The following is a 23,817-nucleotide window of genomic DNA, read 5'->3' on the forward strand; positions in this document are numbered from 1 at the left end:
ATTTTATACATTATATTTAACTAGGTTTCCACCCGCGGCTTCGCCCGCGCAGTCAAAGAAAAACCCGCATAGTTCCCGTTACCGTGGGATTTCCGGGATTGCGTCATTTTCCCGGGATAAAAAGTAGCCTATGTCCTTTCTCGGGTATCAAAATATCTCCATACCAAATTTCATGAAAATTGGTTCAGTAGTTTAGGCGTGATTGAGTAACAGACAGACAGACAGAGTTACTTTCGCATTTATAATATTAGTAGGGATTTTTTTGTCCTCTTATAAATTTATAATTGTCTATACATATCGCATACGACACTTCGATTTATTTTATTTCGATTGCTAGAATGATAAACAACCAAGGCGCCTATTTTAAATGAATGTGTGAAGACAATACTCTAAATATAGGTTAAATAGGTCAAATATTTTGTAAATACAATATTATAGTCGTTTTTAATAAATTTAATAACATATAGAGTCCCTTGAAAATAGATTTTAATATAAAGGTATTTTGCAAACTTACAGGATTTCTTTTTACTTTTGATAAAATCCATCATCATCCATTTAACTTTATTAAATAAAGATATATTTATTTATAAATATATACGCAGAAAAAAAAGCAAAAAGATATGCCCCGGGTGAGGATCGAACTCACGACCTTAAGATTATGAGACTTACGCGCTGCCTACTGCGCCACCGAGGCCTTCCGTAATGAGGCGAAAATTGGCTTCATTATGTAATAAAAAGGTAAAAGGTATTATTAAAGTTATTGATATTAAAAAATATTTTTTTTGTAGATATGCTTAATTTCACTGGTCTGCAAAGAAATCCTCCTTTGAATAAAAATATGATAAACATGGAGATCTTAACATGCTGAATCTAGATCTGCTTTCAGTTTTTTTGTATCACGTCTAAATTTTTTTTTATTGTCGTTTTTAAATACCTCAAAATTCTGTATTGTTTGATAGTCTCTCTTGCAATAATGCTATTTTATTCGGTCTTTATGATATTTTTCATCACAAAAATGACTTGAATTTATAAAACTAGAACGATATCTACTGAAGACATTATTTTTACACTAATTTGAAGGGAATTTATGGGCTTCCGTAGTTCTCATCATGACTCCGCTGCGCTCAGTTCAAAGTAAAGTTTAAGGTGACGGTTGATGATTTTATCCTAATAATTTGGTAAAATTTTTATATTGTACTGATATATTGATGAAAATTTGTAAATAATTTAAACCATAAAGCAAAATTGAATCACGTGTTATGAATTTTTAAACGACGCAACATCGAAAGCGCGAGTCTTTAGTGTGGTCTCTAGGGAATGCAAATGCGGGAGCCTAGATAAGAATTAAATTATGAAATTAAGCAGACTAAAGCTGTAAAAAGAGTATCCGGTGACCACTATGAAACATTTCACCAGAAGTTTGAGAGGAGATACGGAAAAGCTAACTGAAAATATAGTAAAATATAGATAATAAGTTGGCAGCAAAGATTGATGATTTTACTTGATCCATTCGTCGCGAAACTCCTTATAAAATATTAAAAGAAAAGAAAACTACTAATTGAAACAATGTATATAATGTGTTATAAAAACTATAAGATAATATAGTTTTTAATAGTTTTCTTGACATTATTTGTAATATTCAAACCTAATTATTAAAATAACGATGTATTCTTAGAACAAAAACTGGGTTTCTTTCTAATTAAACTACAAAAAATCTAGACGTGATACAAATTTTTTTAAACTTAATTTCTGTTCAGAAGTATCACTTTTATAATAATCTTGTGCAAAAATAAGAAGGAGCGCGAAAAAAAATTTTTTTGCAGACCAGTGTTTTTTTACATCGTCGGTTATTTATTGTAAATCTAGTTTTTTGTAGATATTCATAAAATTAAAAAAAAGTGTGAAATTTCAGAAAAATGGATTTCCCGCCATTCCGTCCCATACCCCCAGCAAAAACAAAAAGCGCAAAAGCGTGTGCGCGACCGCAACTATTGGCGAGCGAGTGCAATTGACAGCCCCGCTCAATTTATAGCCCGTACTGTCTGCCGTGGGTCAGTGCTATAGAGTACTAGATGTAATAAAGGCATAATAATTAATAATAAACTGTCTGTACTTACTTCTATAAGACCTTCAATTTATAGTCCATACTGTCTGCCGTGGGTCAGTGCTATAGAGTACTAGATGTAATAAAGGCATAATAATAATTAATAATAAACTGTCTGTACTTACTTCTATAAGACCTTCAATTTATAGTCCATACTGTCTGCCGTGGGTCAGTGCTATAGAGTACTAGATCAAGATGTGCTAAATAACTACTATAGTGACTATGGGAGTAATAATAAATAATAGACTCTGTGAAAGTGTGTTTTATTTGTCTTTCTTTCACGTCGTGACGGAGATATGGATTTTTGTGTCTGGAGATAAAAGGCTAGAAGTATGACATAGGATACTTTCTACATCATCAGTGAAACATCATATTCCTGTAGGAATTTCGTTAGGTAATTTTATAATAAATCTCATTAAAGCGTCCTTGTAAATTCTTTTACCAGTTGAAATCTACAATATACCTAATATTTTTATGAAATACGGCCAATCGAGTACTAGGCTTTCGAAGGGAGTAGGTATATGCAACATACAATTTTTGAGAGAAAAATATTTATAGTTCAATACCTACCGTGGAGAGCCTCTGCAGAAATCAATAAAAATATTAATAAATAGTTACAATTTTTACCTCCCAATCCTACCCAAAAAACATCCATGCAATTTACCACATCTAGTAGCTCTACATCTATCGGTGGGCAGTATTTAATTAATTCCCACATTGGAATAGTGTGAATTTTGACTGTAACTGAAGCCGATGGTTATTTGTTTTGTTGTTTTGTATTAACGCACAGCAGGTCACCCCACTATACCAATATAAATAATAAATAGGTATATTATAGAACGTACTGTTTATTAAGGGGTTTAAAAATAGTTTTCGTCCTAAGTTGTACCAATTAAATTTCAATCAAGACGTTGTTTTATCATGTTATATGTATCAAGAAAATTTTACATCTGTACCCAATATTAACAGAGCAATAAATTATTATAATATGTAATTGATGAGGAAAGCTATGCTACTTGGTAAATACTAAAAGTGTAGATTTCATAATGGTAAAATAATTTTCAAAATTGGTCGAGCAGTTTTTTGGTAAAATCTAACAAACAGAGAACCAAATTTTTGTCCTTCGTTGTTGATCTGAAATAATTAATTTGTTATAAAATATCTGTGTTACCAGCAAATACTTCAAGCACATGAGAAGCTTATTACAATCACAAGTGAAACTATATGACAATATTAGTTCATTATTTTTCGAGAAATAAAAATATACAACCGCTAGATACTTACTCAAACTTAAATTAAAAAGTACTTTTATTCAAGTTAAGTTCTTATTAATAGTCAATTTCGATAAACTATCAATTAAAAAACGACGTGTGTCACTCGGGGACTGCCGCGGTTGCGCTATTGCATGCTATGCCTTCAAGCCACACCTCCGCCCGTCGGAGTGGGGAGCGTGAGGTGTTTCGTTACGGAATTTCTCGATTCGGTCCCCGCGCTCAAGGCCCGCGATAGAAGCTATGCAATAGCTTAAAAACTCAAGTAATAATATTCTGAATTGTGAGTAGACGATTTAATTATAAAATTATCTTTAATTCTTAGTATTATTCATTCATCAAATACACCCGTGCAATTAAAAATATATTCCACAAATATCGAATCGCAATGAAGACGATTGCTCATTGGATATTTATTTTTAATTAGGAAAAAAGCGTTCTTGCCTCGGGAGATAATTATTTTTTCGCTTATCTAGGGATGATTTATACCTTCCCGGATCAGTTTTTTTGGCTTTTTTCAATTATAAATTGCCTTGGGGTGTATAAATTTGATTATTTCATTAATCAATTTTAATCTAATTAATGTTTCTTCGGTTATCATAAAAAAATTGCGGCTTGAGATATTTTGGATCATGCTATATATCATAGAAATTATCCATACTTACAATTACACGCAATATTTTCAGTTTAAAAGTAATATTTTTATTTGATATTTTATGAAAATAAAATGCTTCAAAATAAAATTTCCAACTGCTCGCCCCGGTTTCGTCCAAATAAACGATCAAATACCTCGAAAAAGAAAGAATTGGGTTTGAATAGAATAAACTAACAACAAACTTAAACTAATAATACGTAAATTAATCTTCTTTAGATAAATTTCCAATCATATTATTACGTTATAATATATGCAAACGTTTTCGAATGCATCATAAACACAATAAATACATTTTTAATAACTGAATATCGTTTATATTATTGTGAAAACATTTTTACCATATATCTAAAATATGTTATGTATTTAAAAATACATATACATAGAAAATCAAGTTCCAACATTCTCATAATATCTGTAAAAACTATTCTAAATACTAATAAAAATGCATAGAAATGTAAATACGTTACAGTAGATGCTGTTCCCTCAAAACCTCGCTAAAATCGAGGGAGACCGGGTGTATTAACTAGTCGAGCCATCAGATATGAATCTTTAATTTTCCAAATTTATTAAAACGCTAAGCGAACTCCACGTTCAAACAGCAATATTTTTAACGACGGAGGTTAGTTATAGTGACGTGCTACTGGTTGTATTTTATCGATACTTTCATTTTTTCAGTTAATTTAGTAAATACATAGTAAATAAAAAATACTCTTGTTGACTATAACAACACACACAACATTAACACTAGTTAATTTCTATTTCGCCAGCAATCATATATATTTTTGGAATTGATACTAGATCATAATTAGAAAGGAGCATTTTAACCATTTTAACAAGTATGATTCTAAAAATCAGCGCCTATTGATAGCCAAGATACAGTTATTCTGCTATCATTGTATCAAATGGCCTATTTAGAATGTACTGAACATTCTTAACAGAACAAATAAATTGCAAATCATCAATAACAAAAATCATTCACACGCTATTACGATTATGTCATACAAATGCAACGAAAAAAAAACGTTGAATGAACGATGAAGTCAGAAATTGATTGGTCGCAGTAAATCAATGAGTGTGATGACATGATCGCGAAGCAATGTGACCAATGCACAACACGGTGCGATACAATCAGTATCTATTTGCCTCGTTTACACTAATCAACTGGTTGTGTTCATTGATTTTGAGTGTTCGTAGTGCAAATTTGCAGAGAATTTTAATGTTACTGTAAGGTAGAGATGGAGTTAGCAATGGGTTACATAACCATTTTATAGATAAACTAGTAAAATGAAAATTACGTTAAAATGAGTGATTAAAACATGCTTTTACAGCTACTTCATGTTAACAGTCAGTTGAAATAATTTATGTAATAAAATCAAATTCATGCCACGAAATAGCTATGATGAATGGAAGCATAATAACATTCATACCGACAATTTGAAAACAAGCAATAAAACAATCATTTGATTTTAACACCACTTTAAATGCTAAAAAATAATCTTCAAATAAGTAGAATAGTCACCTAGTGTAGACTTACCATATTCTGTCAATCGATATGACATCACCACTTGATTGTTCAGTAAACTTGTCCCATATTGTTATCATTCAATTATTCGATATTGATGTCAAATTGATTGTAGACCCCGCGATTCTGGGGTCAGGCGTTTATTAACGTAACCTATCTAAATATGTTTCAGAAATTTGGCCGTGTATCTTGTATTATTATCTCATAATAGTATCTCATGGTAATACACTTCTTATATCTTTATAATATTAAAGTTGAATTATTCGTTTAAGATTCTGCAAAATCGACAATGCTTTTACATAGAGCTCAAGTTATAAAAATAGAGTTTTTAAATTGTATATTTCTCTCGTCATAAAATACTTATAGTGTTACATCAACACGATTGTTATGACACGTTTGTATAATAAAACCAAACTCATAAAGTTTACAAATATTATCATAAGTTTCAATATTTTCAAAAAATATCGATAACGATAATATTAACCAGCACATCCCTAGCCCGGTACGCGATAGGAAATTAAAATTTTCCTCTTCATTTAAAAGAAGCACTGCCCGGGGCTAACTCCTTAATGCACATCTATATCTGTATATATTTATATTTTATACATTGTGTATATGAAAAATGCTATCAACTTTCATACTACCTTCATTTGAGTTTATTTACATGTGTTTATGATTTGAAACCGTGTGTGTTTAACAAACTCAAAATTATTACTTACGTGTAGTGAAAGAAATTCATGTTAGTTACATCAATTTAATAACTCAGCCCCCGGAATCACAGACACAATAGAAAATCTATTGTGTCGTAAAGTGAACTTTGAATGGATTTCAAGTTTGCATAGCTTACCGAATATAGATTATTTGTTTGAACGTGCTAATCTCAGGAACTTCTGGTCCGATTTGAAAAATTCTTTCGGTGTTATATGGGTGTGTAATAGCCCATTCACCGAGGAATGCTATAGGTTATATATTATAATCTCGCTAAGACCAACAGGAGCGGAGCACTGCGGGTAAAACCGCGGAGCATAGCTAGTACCTTATAAAATCAACCATTAGCTACCGAGGCGGAGCAAGTCTTGAATAGCTAGAGTATTATACTCTGCTTTTGTTCTGCTTTTCTAATATTTTTTACTTGTTATCGAAATGAAACGATTTATTATGTATCGCAAATATAATATATTATAATGAAAATAGATATAAATAATTAACGTCTCTACATCACAAATTGTTGATCAATTGCAACATGAAGCTTTGCCGGCAACAACAGTGAACATTGTTTTTATAAAATCTCACAAAGGATTATATTGTGAAAGATTTAAAACTTATTTTCTCAATTGTCAGTACCTATAGCCTAACTAGCTTTCCACCCGCGGCATCGCCCGCGTGGTGAAAGAAAAACCCGCATAGTTCCCGTCCCGTGGGATTTCCGGGATAAAACCTATCCTACGTCCCGGGGTAAAAAGTAGCCTATGTCCTTTCTCGGGTATCAAATATCTCCATACCAAATTTCATGCAAATTGGTTCAGTAGTTTAGGCGTGATTGAGTAACAGACAGACATACAGAGTTACTTTCGCATTTATAATATTAGTATGGATAGTGTTAATCATTATTCCTAAACTAGCTCATATTCGTTATTTAACTCAAGGATCACGTCTTATCTACAAGAATTCCTTTCATAAATCCTCGTTTTCAAATCCACATGATCAAATGCGAATTTCTTTAAAAATACCTACGTTAAGAACGTTCAAAGGCGGATATTTCTTACTCTATTTTCATATTTCTGCTTTGAGTTAAGTTTTCGTGTGTGTAATTGATTTTGTTGTTTAGTTTGGAGTTCTTTGCGGCTAATTTAAAAGTCAGGATATGAAAATATTAAGAAATCTCCTGTGAGAGCTTTTTCGTTAAGAATTAGGCTGTGATGGTTGTTTTTCATAATGTTTAAGTTATACCTCTATTTAAAAAAGGTGATCAAGAAGACTGTAACAACTATAGACCTATCTCGATTTTACCAACATTAAGTAAAGTTTTCGAAAAGTTAATATTAAACCAATTGACTAGTCACTTTGCTTCTAATAATTTGCTGCACACCAAACAGTTTGGTTTCACAAAGGGGCGCTCAACCACAGATGCTGGAGTTGCACTACTAACACATAAGGCATGGGAAAACTCAAAAAATGCTTTGGGGATATTTTGTGACCTCTCCAAGGCATTTGACTGCGTTGAACATTGTACTTTATTGCGTAAACTTAATCACTATGGGATTAAAGGACAAGCTCAGAACCTCATAGCCTCATACCTTCATGATAGGATACAAACTGTAGTTGTTAATGGAGAACGTTCTAGCGGTGCGTCAATTAACATTGGTGTTCCACAAGGATCTATTTTAGGACCCTTCTTGTTCTTGGTATATATCAATGATCTACCTTATTATTTACAGGATAGGTGTGAAATAGTTCTGTTTGCAGATGATACCTCATTAATATTCAATGTGGATAGGCATGACCCAAATGTTGACGAAGTGAACAGTACTCTTTTACACATATCCGACTGGTTTACTGCTAATAATTTATTATTAAATGCCAAAAAAACAACTTGTGTTGAATTTTTACTACCTAACGTTAAAAAGTTGAGTAGAAATATTACCTTGAACGGGGAGGTATTACACCCTACAGAATCGACTGTATTTCTTGGGTTAACATTGGACGAGAAACTACAGTGGGGAGCCCATGTCAACACCGCTGCAGGTAAGCTCAGTTCAGCAGCATATGCAGTCCGAAAGGTAAGGCATCTCACCGATGAAGATACAGCTAGATTGGTTTATTTCAGCTACTTTCATAGTATTATGTCCTATGGAATTCTACTATGGGGCAGGGCAGCAGATATAGAAACTATATTTATCTTACAGAAAAGAGCCATTCGCTCTATATATAATTTACGTGCTCGGGACTCACTAAGAGATCTCTTTAAGAATACTGGTATACTTACTCTACCATCACAGTATATATTTAATAAAATTTTGCATGTACACAAAAACGCCGACTTACACACAAGAGTAGGAGATAGACACTGTTATGGCACAAGGAACAGAAATAGAATTGAAATGCCATTTTTCCGATTAGCTAAAGTTAAAAATTCATTTATGGGTCAAGGTATACGCTTTTACAATAGAATTCCTCATAATATTAGAGAGTTTAGTAGTTCTAAATTTAAAACTTATATAAAAAATGTACTAGTTCAGAGAGCGTACTACAGTATTCAGGAATATATGGACGATAAAAACCCATGGAGGGTTGTAGCGTAAAAACCACAGGACAGTTCTTTGTATATTATGATATATTATGATATATTATGTATTTAGATATAAGTTACATATTATGTAATATCGACATGATTTTAAAAGAGCAACTATGGAGTTTCTTGCCGATTCTTCTCCATAGATCACTGCTTTCCGAATCGGTGGTAAATGTTAAAATAATTATGTAATGACGATTCGAAAGTGCTACTAAATAGTAGTCTAATTGAATAAATGAATGTTTGAGTTTGAGTTTGTTAAGAACAGTGCGAATAATAATCGTCTTTGGTTTGTACGAATTTTATATGTTTGATGGAAATAGAAACAGACACTCAATCTATGCTTTTATTGTTTTTTTTTCAAACTCAAACTCAAACATTTATTTATTCACTTAGACTTCTTATATATGCACTTTTGAATCGTCATAACATTTTTACCATTTACCACCGAATCGGAAAAGCAGTATCTATGTAGAAGAACCGGCAAGAAACTCCATAGTTGCTCTTTTAAAATCATGTCAATACAATTTAATTTTACATAATATGTAACTACATAAAATATGCCAAAGAAAGAATTTCTAACTTGTGTATATAATAATCTATTTAATTTCATCATTACCTATATCTATATCTAATAATAACAATGAAGACAAAACAGACGATCTATAGAACATAATAATATATCAGTTCCCGTCGAACATCAGAACTCAGCAGTATCTAATAAATTTTGTAGTGAGAGAGACAAACAAAATAAATTTCAAAAGTGTGTGTTCTTACTGAATAAAGTATTAACCGGTTTTTAAGTAAGTATTTATTTTTGTTATATTTAAACATAAAAAATAATTTTAATAAATATGTAAAACACAATTCAATCTTAAGTCATCACTACATAGTATAAAACAAAACCGCTTTCTCTGTCCCTATGTCCCTATATGTATGCTTAAATCTTTTAAACTACGCAACGGATTTTGATGCAGTTTTTTTTAATAGATAGAGTGATTCACGAGGAAGTTTTTAGTATATAATTTATTAGTTTTTAGACAACGCAGGCGAAGCTGCGGGCGGAAAGCTAGTATTTTCTATCTTTCTATTAATAATTCTATTAACAATCAGGTTTAGTTATTTTTGATGAACTCTCCTAATTCCATTTTTATATTTCTGAGAACATTAGAACTTTGGAATTAATAATATTAGTTCGCCCCTCACCAGCTCTATATAATTCCAAGAAAAAACTCCACATACAACGTATACAAACAGACCCCAATCATGGTAGCATTCCTCACTGTGCAAATTACATCGCCTCTGTCACTCACTTCGGGAATCGATGCCAGTATTTAATTAAATTCAAACCAAATTATCCGCCAAGACGAGTGACTTAAGATTCGTGGGATTTATGTAGAGCTGCTAATATAAACAGACTGTTAGTCCCTGTGGTTAGTCCTTTATAAGAAAAAAATGTATTTATATGACGTCGGATTGCGATCATAAAATTGCATTCCAGCCGAATAAGGCGAGGAATTATTTGCAATATTTTATTTAGAATATTGCATTTTATTAATTCAAATTAAAGAACTTAAGATAAGGACTATATATGTAATATATTTGTAATAAAATAAAAATAGAAATAAAAATAATCCCTGGATGAAGGACACACTTTGACTGATTTGAATAAAAACAAAAATATGATTTAGAAATTAATTCAGAAATTTTCTTTTACAAACAAATATGAAATAATGTGGGTTGTACCCTTCTGTTTTACGCTAATAGCAGTTGAAACGACAAGTACAAGCTAGATAATAAAAATTTGTCGTTTTTTTTTTCTTTAACTTCACAACAGCTCTACCTTATCATCTTAAGCTTATCTTTACTGTACAACATATTTTTAACGGTATTACCAGCTCTATACAGATCCGTCAAGTGTCGGGCTCAATCAGCAGTTCCCGCTCGTGGGACTGGGGTTCGATTTGCATTCGATATGCCAGACTCACAAGACTACTATATAATTGGATCTTATAAGTAATCCGAATTAAGTATTTTATTTTTCCTTTTTACGCCAAATATACGAACTTTTTGCTGTATTTAGGTTGTAAAGATTCAATGGAAGTAGTAATTAAAAAAATTAAGTGAATGTTGTTTAGTGTAATATATAACAGCTAGGTTCTTAAAAAAGCCAATGTATGACCTACCTAATCTATCTTTCCGTATAATTATTATTGCAATGAAATCCAGTTCAATTTACTTTTGCAAGTACGGTAGGATCAATGACGTGATGGTTTTGCCATGACGTGACCCTGAAATTTTACTCTCAACGCGGCTAAAGAAGTATCACTTCAAAAAATATCATAATTTGATCTCAGGCATTAACTACTTCACCATATTACTACAGATTATTAACAATATATTTTGTTTATTAGTTAGGGTCCGCTATCAATACCACATGTGGTCCCTAAATCATGTATTAGTGGTAAATACGTCTAATGGCTAATAATCAAAGAAAGGAAATTTTGTCATATCTGTATGAAACGGTTTGTGACACACTGGGATAAAATTTATTATAATAACTTTATTAATTTGGTTACACGAGTTCTAAGCTTACATGATGTAAAGTTAAACATTTTCTTTTAATCTGTTCTAGTAGCTTTTATATACGAGTTGTATATAAACACGTTCGTTTAAAAATATGTTACATAAAAAGCATATGTAGAGCCAACTCTTATAAATAATTAATGTAACTATTTTGGTTAAAACGATTAGCTTGTAATAGAGAACATGGATTGTTTATAGGATTATAAGTGTGTGTGTGTGTGAATACATTTAAACACACCATAAATTATTTAATTATATAACACTAGGCTTTTCGTCCGCAGCTTCTTAGTCAAAAGAAAACCCCTCATTATCGAGATAAAAGCTACTTTATGTGTAAAACCAAGTTATGTGTGTGGCAAATTTAGTGATTATCGGTTTAGCAGTATTTGAGTGAAAGAGTAACAAACGATTCAATATACAAACTTTAACATCTATAATATTAGTTAGATATCAACTTTTTATTAAGACAGATATTAATCTCCTATCTTATATGAACAAGCCCAGTGTACCCTCCGCTTTACAGGGGAGACCTAGGGCGGGTGGACATCAAAGCGTTAAGTGCTTCTTTGCTCATCGAATCCCATTTACCAAAGACGGCCCCTCGATAAATAAGATTATATTCGGCTGCGATATTTTTGTTTTTGCTAACGAACGTAACGCAGATGTGTTTTAGTGGATTAGGAAATATCACTATAATGTTGTATGTTTTGCAAATTTTTACCTTTAAATGTGTGTCAAAACATAATTATTGTTTAAATTATACTGAAAACTTTTATTTGTCTGTAGGTATATGAAATTTAAATGATAAAGGTGTATGATGAGAAAGATTCCTTCTTATTCGAACAAGTATCTTTAAAAATAATACAAAAAAACAACGATATAATATGTATCGTCGATATACGTAGGGAATATTCTAAATATTTACATGAAGACTGAACTGGCTGACTAAATATCAATAAATATATACTAGTTTATTCGTAAGATATAAAGTTATAAAGATTGTTAATCTACCCGCGAAATTAATTATTAATATTTATTAACTACTAGTGGTCCGCCCCGGCTTCGCCCGTGATACCTACATGTTTAAACTATCCTATCTCTCAAGTTGGATCGAACTGCACATGGTGTGCGAATTTTATTATAATCGTTTAAGTGGTTTAGGAGTCCATTGAGGACAAACATTGTGACACGAGATTTATATATATTAAGATATAAAATTTCACATTTCAGATAAATTTCACTAACACAAATTGTAAAATTGTCAAAGGTTGTATGGAAATAAAAGGCTTTTTTATTTTTTATTTTATATTATTTTAACCAAATAGAAATAAGCAATATAATTCACTAGATGTGCCTGTGTACGCGCATTGCTCCGTTCCTATTGGTCTTATCGTGATGATATTATATAGTCTTTAGCCTTACTTGATAAATGACCTATCTAGCAACGAAAAAACTTTTCAAATCGGACCAGTAGTTTCTGAGATTAACGCGTTCAAACAAACAAACTCATCAGCATTATAATATTAGTATAGATATATCCAACCTATTGATACTTTTGCACTGCTAATTTTAAAAGAATAAACTCACTATTTTATTGTTCTTACCGATCTCGCAAAGGAAGCCATAAGCCCAATAGTATATTTAACCATTACCAGCCCCCTCATATTTTCCAATACCACGTAATCGGCGCCATCATTAATGTCTATATAAGTTGAATTAACGATAGTACGTACGTGCGAAAGATTCGATATAATAATAAATATCGAGATCTCATAGACGATGTTTTCTTTACCTGACAGTTGATAAAACTAAAGTTTGGATGTTTGTTATGTAATTACGATACTGAACCGATTTTGATGATACTTTGCAGTGTTGTAGCTTACATATTTACATAAGCATTAGAAATACTAGGTTTTGCTTTCGTCACTTTGCAGTATTGTAGCTTATATATTTACATAAGTATTTAGCTAGGTTTTGCTTTCGTCTATGGGAAAAATTAGTATTATATAGTTAATACTTATTCCATTTTTACTCGAGTTCCTCTATAAGTATATTTTAAAGTTGCTTGCATAAACTATGTTGTATGTTTACTTGATTTGCAATATATTATGTAGTGTAAAAAGATATTCTTTATAGTAAATCGCGTAGAATTGTAGAGTATCGATAAATCATATTATTGCTCTACCTAACTGTTCTTACACTAAAGTTCGGTTGTTGTGTTAATAATTATTACATTCTCATATCTCTATATCAAACTTCATCAAAATGGGTTTATTCCTTTAAGTGTTTAAGCGTAACAGACGTATTTCTTGTATTAGGATTACAAAAATAAGGTGTAACAGAACAAAAACTTGGACCATCAATGCGGTTGTCAATAACACCCCACTGTACCATCAATTCTAATGTATCTGTCATTAGCTTCGCAAGAAGTTATGCGATAATGGGCCTTATTGCTACGGTCCCAGAGGGGCGGGTGGAGAAATTCCTTTGTTGTGCCCAGTTTATGCTCTTAATATGGGTATTGGTGGTGAATTAGGGATGCTAGATGTGGTAAGAAATAAAATAGTAATAGAAGAGAAAGATACACATAACCTCCTAATTCTAAAGGTTATCTTCTAAAAATCTTACATAAAAATGTATACTTTAGATCGATTTACAAAACTTCATTGACTATAAGATGTAATACGAGTAAGAAAAGAAATGCAGTTGTAAGAAAAAGCAAGCATATTATTTTAGACTGTCGTATTGATAAAAGTGTTTTCTACATGTTTATTGTTCGTAGTTGCATTGATCATTAAATTATAGACATATATTACACAATAATTAATTTATTTCCATGCGTCTATTAAAATAAGCACATCTAGTATAACTCACATTTAATTCTCTGTATTCAATATCATCTATTAGTAGCGAGTTGCGTTATCTTTGCCAAACACTCGGAGTTTTTCCATTGATTCCTACACACGTGTCTTTGCTATGAAACAATACTATTACATAATATATTTAGAGTAGCTTTGCGAAGCGTCTTTGCTCGCGTCGTTAGAAAATTAATAGGAATTGTCATTATTATAATATTATAGATTTTTAAGCGTCATTTATCGGAATGAGATTAACTGTATTAGTAAAAAGTAATCTATCTATCATAATCGCTGCGTTGCGACGCGAAAGATAGACAAAGAAACAAAACACAAGTCACAAGGGTTTATAATATTTCTAAGAAAGTAAGGACAAAATCCTTGTGTCACAATGTTTGTAAATCCTCTTTCGGTTTGACCGATTTTTATGAATGTTCCTAATAATGTTTTGAAAACCTATAAGTAATACGAATATTGGCTGGACATTGCGGCTCCCTCGCGTAGTAACTAGGCATAAAGTAACCTATGTGCTATTACAGAATATAATCTATCTCTACTTACCTACACCAAATTTCATAAGGATCCGATAAAATAGATCTGCGTAAAAGAAACACAACATACATGCATTTAGAGCACCGATTTGAATGAAAATAGTTGAAGTTGAAGAAGGTCAAATACAAGGCTTTTTATATGTGTAAATACATTCCTGAAGGGTTGAAACAGATTATTTTTGCACTTGGATTTGTTGTAGACGTACCTAATATTGTTTAAGTTAACATACCAAAATGCTAAGACAAAATGTTAGTTACAGACACATTTATGTATGAAAATTTTCAGCTTTTTCACTTTAATTTAGGAAGCCATTTTAGAGATAAGTATAATAATTAAGACCTTGGCAATCTGTGCAAAATAAAGCTTAGTAGGACCAAATAGGAAGAGAAAAGACGATCGGGGGTGGATTCGCCATTTTATTTTTAATGTTTATTGCTTTTTGCCAGATAAATTCGCCCCCTGGGGAGTGAGAGGCGAAGAATCAATGCGGTAAGATGTTACTTACTATTTGTTGAGATTTAGAAAAATATTCCATAATATTTGAGTGTTTACAGGTTAAGTATGGGATAGTATAATGTTGGTATAAGATGTACCTATAGAGAAAAGTGAATTTTTAGATACGTGATTTACGGATGTGTGTTTTTGGTGTTTAAATGTTTGTTTAATGCAAAAAAAACCAGAAAGTATTTTAAATATTTTAAATTTAAATACAAGAGTGTTTTTGCGACGAAATACTTGCATTATTCAGAGATTTGTGAAAGATATTCAATTACTCCTTATAAATATAATATATTGAAATTGTAAGTGTTCATTCTACATGTCTATTTTTTTTAATAGTGAATTTATTTTACTCTCTACAAATCAATTAAAAACCTATCAACTATCAACACGACTCGAAAAATTCTCGCCTCAAAATCGAATATTATTTCTTAATCAAGCCCATAGTAGGGGAAGCGAGGATGATTTCAGTCGCAGATGTTTTCTATGTTAATTCTATTGTTTTTTTGTTAATTTTTATGCTTCGTCTCATGGACGATTTAGCCCGGCCGTTTGGTACAGGCTAAACGGTAATGTTAGACGGAAATTGCGATCGCTTGATGAAATCGAATTTGCTTAAGTTTTCGTGAAGAAATTTGTCAATAATGTTAGAAGGGCGTATAGCTTTTCTAATTTTGTAAGTTTGTTCTATTTGAAATGTAGGTTATGTAGATTAAATGATTACAAGTATATTAAAACTAGCTTACCGCCCGCGGCTTCGCCCGCTTTATCTAAAACCTAATATACAAGTATATTAAAACTAGCTTACCGCCCGCGGCTTCGCCCACTTTATCTAAAACCGTTATTTACTATGTTATTTACGTTATTTACTAAAACCTTCCTCTTGAATCACTCTATCAATAAAAAAAAATCGCATCAAAATCCGTTGCGTAGTTGTAAAGATTTAAGCATACAAAGGGAAATAGGGACAGAGAAAGCGACTTTGTTTTATATTATGTAGTGATAACATAAATATTTAACTCTATAATGTAAAAAAAGACAATAATTAGGTATCAAACACAATAAGTACATAATTTGCCTTCACACGATTAAAATATCAACATTTTGAAATCTACGACTTTTAAACGATTTATTCATTTTTAATGTACGATTTGTATTAGTGATCTAGTGAAAATATTGTAAAGCCAACTTCTATACCTAATATGACAATAATACCCTTTACTAACATGTCTGTGTATAAAATTCCTACCTAAAGAATATTTAAAGAAAAACAATCCCTAATGTATCAAAGAATTTTCCAGAATGTTCTTCGATTTTCTCGAAAAAATATTGTATCCATTCCTTAATATTTATACAAAAAACCTATAGATAATGATCCATATTTTACACCACCCTGCCACCCCCGAAATCCATTTCGCGTATTAACGTTCGAAAAACTGGAATAAATAAAAAACAAAAACAAAAGGGAATTTCGAAACATGATGTAATTTATAGGTATGGGAAATTTATTAAATACTGTAGGCCGTAGGGTACTTTATTTAAAAACGTTGGTTATAATATTTTAATCAGCTTGAGATGAGGACTTCATTTAGATCTCAGACAAATCTTCCATCTATCTACGTGTCGAATTTCATCCAGTACCAGTCGACAGTCAGCTGTTTTTGCGTCCTATTGAAAAACTATAAATTATAACACATTACAGTTTAGACTTTCTAATGTCTATATTATTGTCTAGATATCAAAAATTAAATATTTAATTACCCACAATAAAAAGTAAAGTTTGTCAATTTAAATAGAAAGCTTCACAAACCTTCTTAAAGCGCTTCTTTTTCTTAGTGAATAGTATTTTTTTAAACTTCCTACCATTACTTACAATATATTCGAAATTCCCTTAAAAAAGTCGAAATCTCGTCGTCTCGGGACCGTCGCTTGACGCCTATCAAGCCACGTTTGCTCAATTGGAACTCGCTTCGGCTAATTTTTAGACATTTTTAATTAGTACTGAAAATGCTGCGATTCGACTCAATATGTTAGGAAGGAATAGGAAGAATATAAAATAGGTTTAGGTAGAGATATTTTAGTTTAAAAAAATATCGTAGACAGGTTTGACTAACGAATGCATGTTCATAATTCGTAGACTGTTTTTTTAATACAATAATGTCTCAATATAATATTATTTACTACTACTACTGTTTATTGTATTTTAAATTATTGTTACATTATTATGTTTTGATTTTGTGTTGTAAATTGTGTTTTCTGTATATTATTTTATACTTTTATCTCGTGTGTATTTATGTGCTTGAATTAAATGTATTTTTCTGAAGCTGATGCACAAGGTTTTCATCAGAACAACATTAGCATAAAAATACTGGTAGCCCTCATAACTTTGATACATCGATTCTCAAACTCATTCAAAAAATACGCGGAAAACTTATCCATGTCAAAATTTAAAGCATTCGAGAGAACACGACGCAAATTAATTCGCCGAAAAAATACATTTTCGGGACAAAAAATTATTTGCCAAAATCGACGCGGCGGGCCCATGAGATTAGCAAAAGTTTTTCCGACTGAAAAAATTCAGAATCAATCTGTTGATTAGTAGGATTTTATTTTTTTGGGGTGACATTTAAACATGGTTTAATCACCCTTCGGCGATTGCGTGGGGGTGGAATATTTAAAATTAATGACAGTTAAAATGCGTTCTCGAGGGATGCGACGGTCAACTTTTTTGAAGATTCCAAACAAGTTTTTTCGAAGTAATTGCGCCTAGATGCTGTGATGTGACGCGAATTAAGTACCTACTGTATTGAGTGTCTAGTGATTCCTTCAATTTCTTCAAAACGGATTGATGAAGATTATTAACAGATATGAGATTACTACGTACTAATGTTTTCTTTAGCTCTTGCTTTCTAAAATGATTCTATTCATCATCTTCTTAACCATAATGCTTGGAACAAGACATAAGTATTTGAATTTCATACATAAGAAAGATGTGTTATACGAACATGAATGAATCAGTGAGCGAGTAATTAAAAAATATAAATAAATAAAAATTGAAAAAAAGGTAAGGTATGGACCCTTTTTATATTCTATTATTATACATAATATATTAAGATACCTATAAGTATTGCTTACTTCCCGACTCAAATCTATAACTAAGGTCTATGTAATTATTATGGAAGAGAAGCGCCTTCTAAAACATGTGAATTTATAATTCTTTAAATGAAGCCATTTATTTACCTCCAATCCAACATGAAACTTGTTTAAAAAAATATTATTATTTATTTTTAATTTAAATACACGTAAAAGAATGTATAGATAAATCAATATACAATATACATAATATTTAATAAGTTTATAAGCAGATGAGATTGTCTTTGGATACCGGCGACTGTAAAAATTAGATTTTACAAGTCGATTTCATTTTTCATTAATTCGTCTTCAGGGGTCATGAACGTGGATATGGGTACTAGAAGTGATATATATTTTTAGTTTTTATATGCGTTTATAAATCGTATTTAGTCATTTGGGAGAATAGTGATAATAGTTGGAAAGTCGGGTGAACTTAATTAAAGTCGATTTTTTTATTATTAAGTTAGTTGATATAAAAATTTTAAGTGAAAATTGCACTTGTAATGATGGCTAATGTTTATAATATTGTCCAACGTAAAGTAACGAGGATAAAAAACGTAAACTTAACTAGCTCTGCGACCCAAACCGAGTCTTGGCTTCCGACACGAGTTTACGCCACTTTTCTCGATCGCGCGCAGTTTCTTGCCAATTGACGGCCTCCAAGTTGCGTAAATCGGCTACAGTTGCGTCGCTCCATCGATATCTGGGACGGCCCACGGGACGTCGGCCAGTTGGAATGCCCAGATATGCCTTTTTCGCGGCCCGATCATCCCCCATTCTTAAAACGTGACCGAGCCATCGGAGGCGTTGTGCCTTTGTCTGGCCAATGATGTTGGGCTCAGCCACGAGGTGTTGAATTTCCGCGATTCTGCGGATTCTGAAGCTACCATCTGGCTCTTTAACGGGACCTAGGATTTTGCGTAGAATCTTTCGTTCGGCCACGAGTAGCTTATTTTCTTCCTTTAGCGTCAGCGTCCAAGTCTCACAACCGTACATAAGAATAGGCCTAATTAAATTAAATATTAAATTAGGCCTAATTAGTAACGAGGATAAGATAAATAAAAAATAGATGGTAGAATTACGTATATAGTATACAGCTATGATATGCTTCAGACTCTCCACATAGGCTGAAAAGTCTCTTTAACTTTGAGCTAAATAACAAAAATCAAGAAAACCGTCATTTCTTTATCTATTATTGTTCTTAGTTGCTCATGAAATCTTTTTTCAAGTAACTATAAGTATATTACCACCAACAAGCAACTCTATCTACGAGTAGGTGTAAAGACAAATTTCGATACATTATATTGAAAAGTCTACGAGTACATACATAAAAAGTCTAGATATTTAAAGCCACATCTAGTGTCTCTACATCACTATAGTCGATACCAAGTTCCTATATAAAATTTCCCTACGGGCTAGAAGCGGGTATTTTTTTCTTTTCAAACTCTATTTAACTCTGAACCGTAATTCGAGACGAGATGGCTGATTAATTATTGATGGCCTTTTCCGATTCGAAAGATTTGTCTTTGATGTTAATTTTTTTTAATCCTCGTAATGAATGAATAATGAACGAAGTGTTTTGATGGTTCGCTGTTTGATTTCTGTTTTGACGCGGGTTTCCTTTTAATATTTGATAAGTATCTGTTTTTTGGTTTTCAAAAGAAATTTGACGGAATATTTGATTGGGTTCTGGCTTATTGACATAGTCAATTGTGGTGGCAATTTGGAATGATGAATGCTTTATGAGCTACGTAACGAATTATTTCAGTATGTGTCTTTTAGATACTTTTCAATAATGTACAATTAGGGATAGATGGCTACTTTGATAAATAGGCAAGGCATGTCATGTCAATGTTCTTGTTTTGTCCGAAAGAGCACTGTTATTATGAAAGTATATACCTACAGTTTTCATAAGAAGGTTAGATATTATGGTAGTAATAGTAGCTACTAATGCTATGAAAAGTCAAGTGGTTAATTTTAATGGAAAGCTTTATTTATTATCTCTAGACCAATGAAAAAAAAAATATCTTCTGATTAGATCTGTACGTATGTTTCCAATATTAAAGAATTTGTGTTATTTGCAAACGACATTCAGAATTTCTCATCAATCGTAATTACCTCAAGGCACCTTCCTTGAGATTATTTCTTTACTATAATGCGATTTAAACTTATATGAACTTGTAGGTTTATTATTTGGTTTTGTTTACATACTAAGTATTAAACTTATGTAAAAGTATTATTTTAATTTTGAACTGATGCAACCCCCTTATAAATTAGTAGTTATTTTTACAAACTATCTTAAGTTTTTCGAAAATACTACTTTCTACAATTTTCATAAAAATTGATTGTTTAGCAAGTGTAAGATTGTAAGAGTGTAAAAGGTAACTAAATCTATACTATTTGTTTGTTTTAAGGCGCTAATCTCAGGAACTGCTGGTCCGATTTGAAATATTCTTTCAGTGTTAGATAGCCCATTTTTTGAGGAAGGATATAAGTTATAACATCATCACGCTAACACCAACAGGAGCGAAGCAATGCGGGTAAAACCGCGGGGCACAGCTAGTATTTAATATGAATAAATACAATCACAAGTAGGTATACGTCATCATAATGATACTCCAATTTATTCCTAGAAAAGACATCCTGTAATAAAATCTAGAAAACTCGAAGACAATGGATCAGTGACCTAGATACGCGAAACCCAATATTGTATGCACAAAGGTGAACAATAGATACCAGCGGTGTGAGACCGATACAGCACTTGCTCAGTATTCAATAGATAACTTGGTGTACAGGGTGTTGTTATTGTTATTAACCATTTGTTTATTTGTTCAATTCATCTGTATTAATAGGGTATAGTTTATATAAAAAAAAAAAAAAACTAATACATAGACACCTTTAATCACACGTAGAAGTGTGCAAGATCGCGTCTTGTGCTGTATAATAATTGTATTGATCCTGAATAATTATTAATGAAAAATTATAGTGTAAACTACAAAATGCATTAATCTGTCTTCATCACAGCATCTTTTCGCTCACGAATCATCCACTGTACCGAGGAAATTTTGCAGATTTTATATTGATAGATAGAAACAATAACAGTGAGCAAAAGTTACCTATAAATCTGGTGAAAAAGCATCGGTAAAATTATCTATGTTGTTCTAGAATCTAGAAAATCCCGTGATTTCATCAAGTTTTGGTACATTTTTACATGCGCAAACTTCCCCCACATACTTTACATAATAATATGTGTAGAGTGTGTAGGAAGATTAATGAAAAATTTTTGAAAAATCATATTTTAAGTTCTTCAAAAATATGCATAACTAATATTTATTATTTCTAGGTACGTAAGCATGCGTCGGTGGTCGACGTTATGCAATATGCGACACGATGAAAACTCTTGCTATGATGATAGCTACAATCTCAATGTTTTATTTTTCAATAGTTTTCACCAAAACAGCAACCTGTATAAGCCCCTTGTCACGGTGTCACGCGACACGCGACTATTGTGAACGCCCCCTTGTGACCGCCGCGCATCGGTGGCTAACTATAAAAACAAACACGCTTTTATGTTTAATAGATTTCCATTAGACGCAAATGAGGATTCGATTCTTGTGAGCAAACTATTATTATCTATCACTAACCATTTACCTCTACCGTAAAATGAATAACACTTATTTAAATGAAAATGAAATCACACACAAATTACAGTAAGCAAAATAAGAACCTAATCACAAACTACTTAGAGCGCATTATTATGAAAAAAAAATACCTAATAGCCGAATATAGCCTCCTCCTTTTTTGATGTTGGTTAAAAAATTGCTACCACTGCACTAGTATCGATATAATAGATTTACAAACAAAAATGTAGTAAAAACCCTGAAAGTAGGAAAGTAAACGCATATTGTAAATAAAATATTTACAAAAATACATCACTATCAGCTTCCTCCTTTATAAAAATCTGTAAAAAAGCTATACACGTTCTTGTCAATTGCCAAAAACAAAGTCCATCGAGATCAAGCGACTGGACATGAATTGTTAAAAAGATAAATCCACTCGGACTTGTAAAAAATATGCCCTGGGTATTGGAAGATTGAAAGGGGCGAATCACTTAGCGTCTTCAATTTATGGGAAAATCTGCCCCGGGAGAGTTCCGTGGTCGGACTAACAATATTACGCTACTTATCCCGGCTCAGATTGATTGGCCCGGTTCGGCCATTTTTTAAATGGACAATTTCGGTTCTTGCAAGATGTAGATGTTAGATAGAGGGAGTTGGGCAATGTGGTCATAAATCAGAGCGTTTATTGGATATAATATTATGTTTTGTTTATTTACATGGATATGGGATTGTTCTGAAACTTCAATCCTATGAGGTAGGATTATGATATTAGAATATTATTGTAGACATGATTTCTAGAAGTAATTTGAGAATTTGATGAAGGAATTAACAATAATTTCTTAAAACTTTTTCTAGTGATAACTAGACCTGCTAGTAATATAATAAATACACGCAAACTTGCACATATTTTAGAATATCAATCCAGTACTTATTTAGGTGTCCATACCGGCACTGGCAGAAGAACATCGTGCTTTTAACAGCATTTTTATTAACATAATAATTCCAAAGAATATTTAATTAATCACATCACAAAGAAAAACAATCCAAGAGTATAATCCAGAAACAATTTATAAAGTGAATAAATCGTCTGTCTATAACCGTTGAGAGAAGGGGTCAAATAACGGGGAAATGCCCTCAAATTCCGTCAATAAATAAAAGTGGACTGAAGGAAAAAACCGACCACTAACAGACCAACTTCCGAAAAGATATTTATGGACAGAAGGGGTGTTTTATTGCATGTTACATTTTAACCCACTGTGCCCAGGGCTATCTGCGGGTGTTGTTACACCGTAGTGTAAGCTAGAGATGCGGAATATAAATATTTTTACTAGATAAGTACCATTTAGTGGTACCTATAGTGTTAAAATTTGTGTAAATTTAGAAGGTAAATAAAATATGAGGATGTGATGGTATTTGTTATAAATAAAAACGAACTTGTGATTGTTGTTGTGTTAAAATAATGTGTTTAATTTAAAAAAGCATTATTATGTGACTGAAACGGTGTTAGTAATAAATAAAACACGAATTAAATTTAATCGAAAACAATTTATTATTGGTATGTAGTACCTAGATAGGATTATTTTAAGAAGTAGGACAATAGGAAAAAGTTTTCAATGGAATCCATTTAATTAAACTCTATTATATATTTATTTATCAGTGTCACAATTATAAAATTGTTTAATGTTATAATATTATAAAAGTTTATAAAAACAAATGAAACAGGTAGCACT

At 31.7% G+C, this 23,817-nt stretch overlaps 1 non-coding gene across 1 annotated transcript; it reads right to left on the reverse strand.

Annotated features, from left to right (window-relative positions):
• Positions 1-621: 621 nt before the first annotated feature.
• Positions 622-694, reverse strand: Trnam-cau. The gene has a single exon. It is a non-coding gene; the product is annotated as a tRNA-Met (tRNA).
• Between the last annotated feature and the right edge of the window lie 23,123 nt (positions 695-23,817).

The sequence above is a fragment of the Colias croceus genome, chromosome 19 (assembly GCF_905220415.1).
Source record: "Colias croceus chromosome 19, ilColCroc2.1".
In the NCBI taxonomy this organism is placed as follows: Eukaryota; Metazoa; Arthropoda; class Insecta; order Lepidoptera; family Pieridae; genus Colias; species Colias croceus.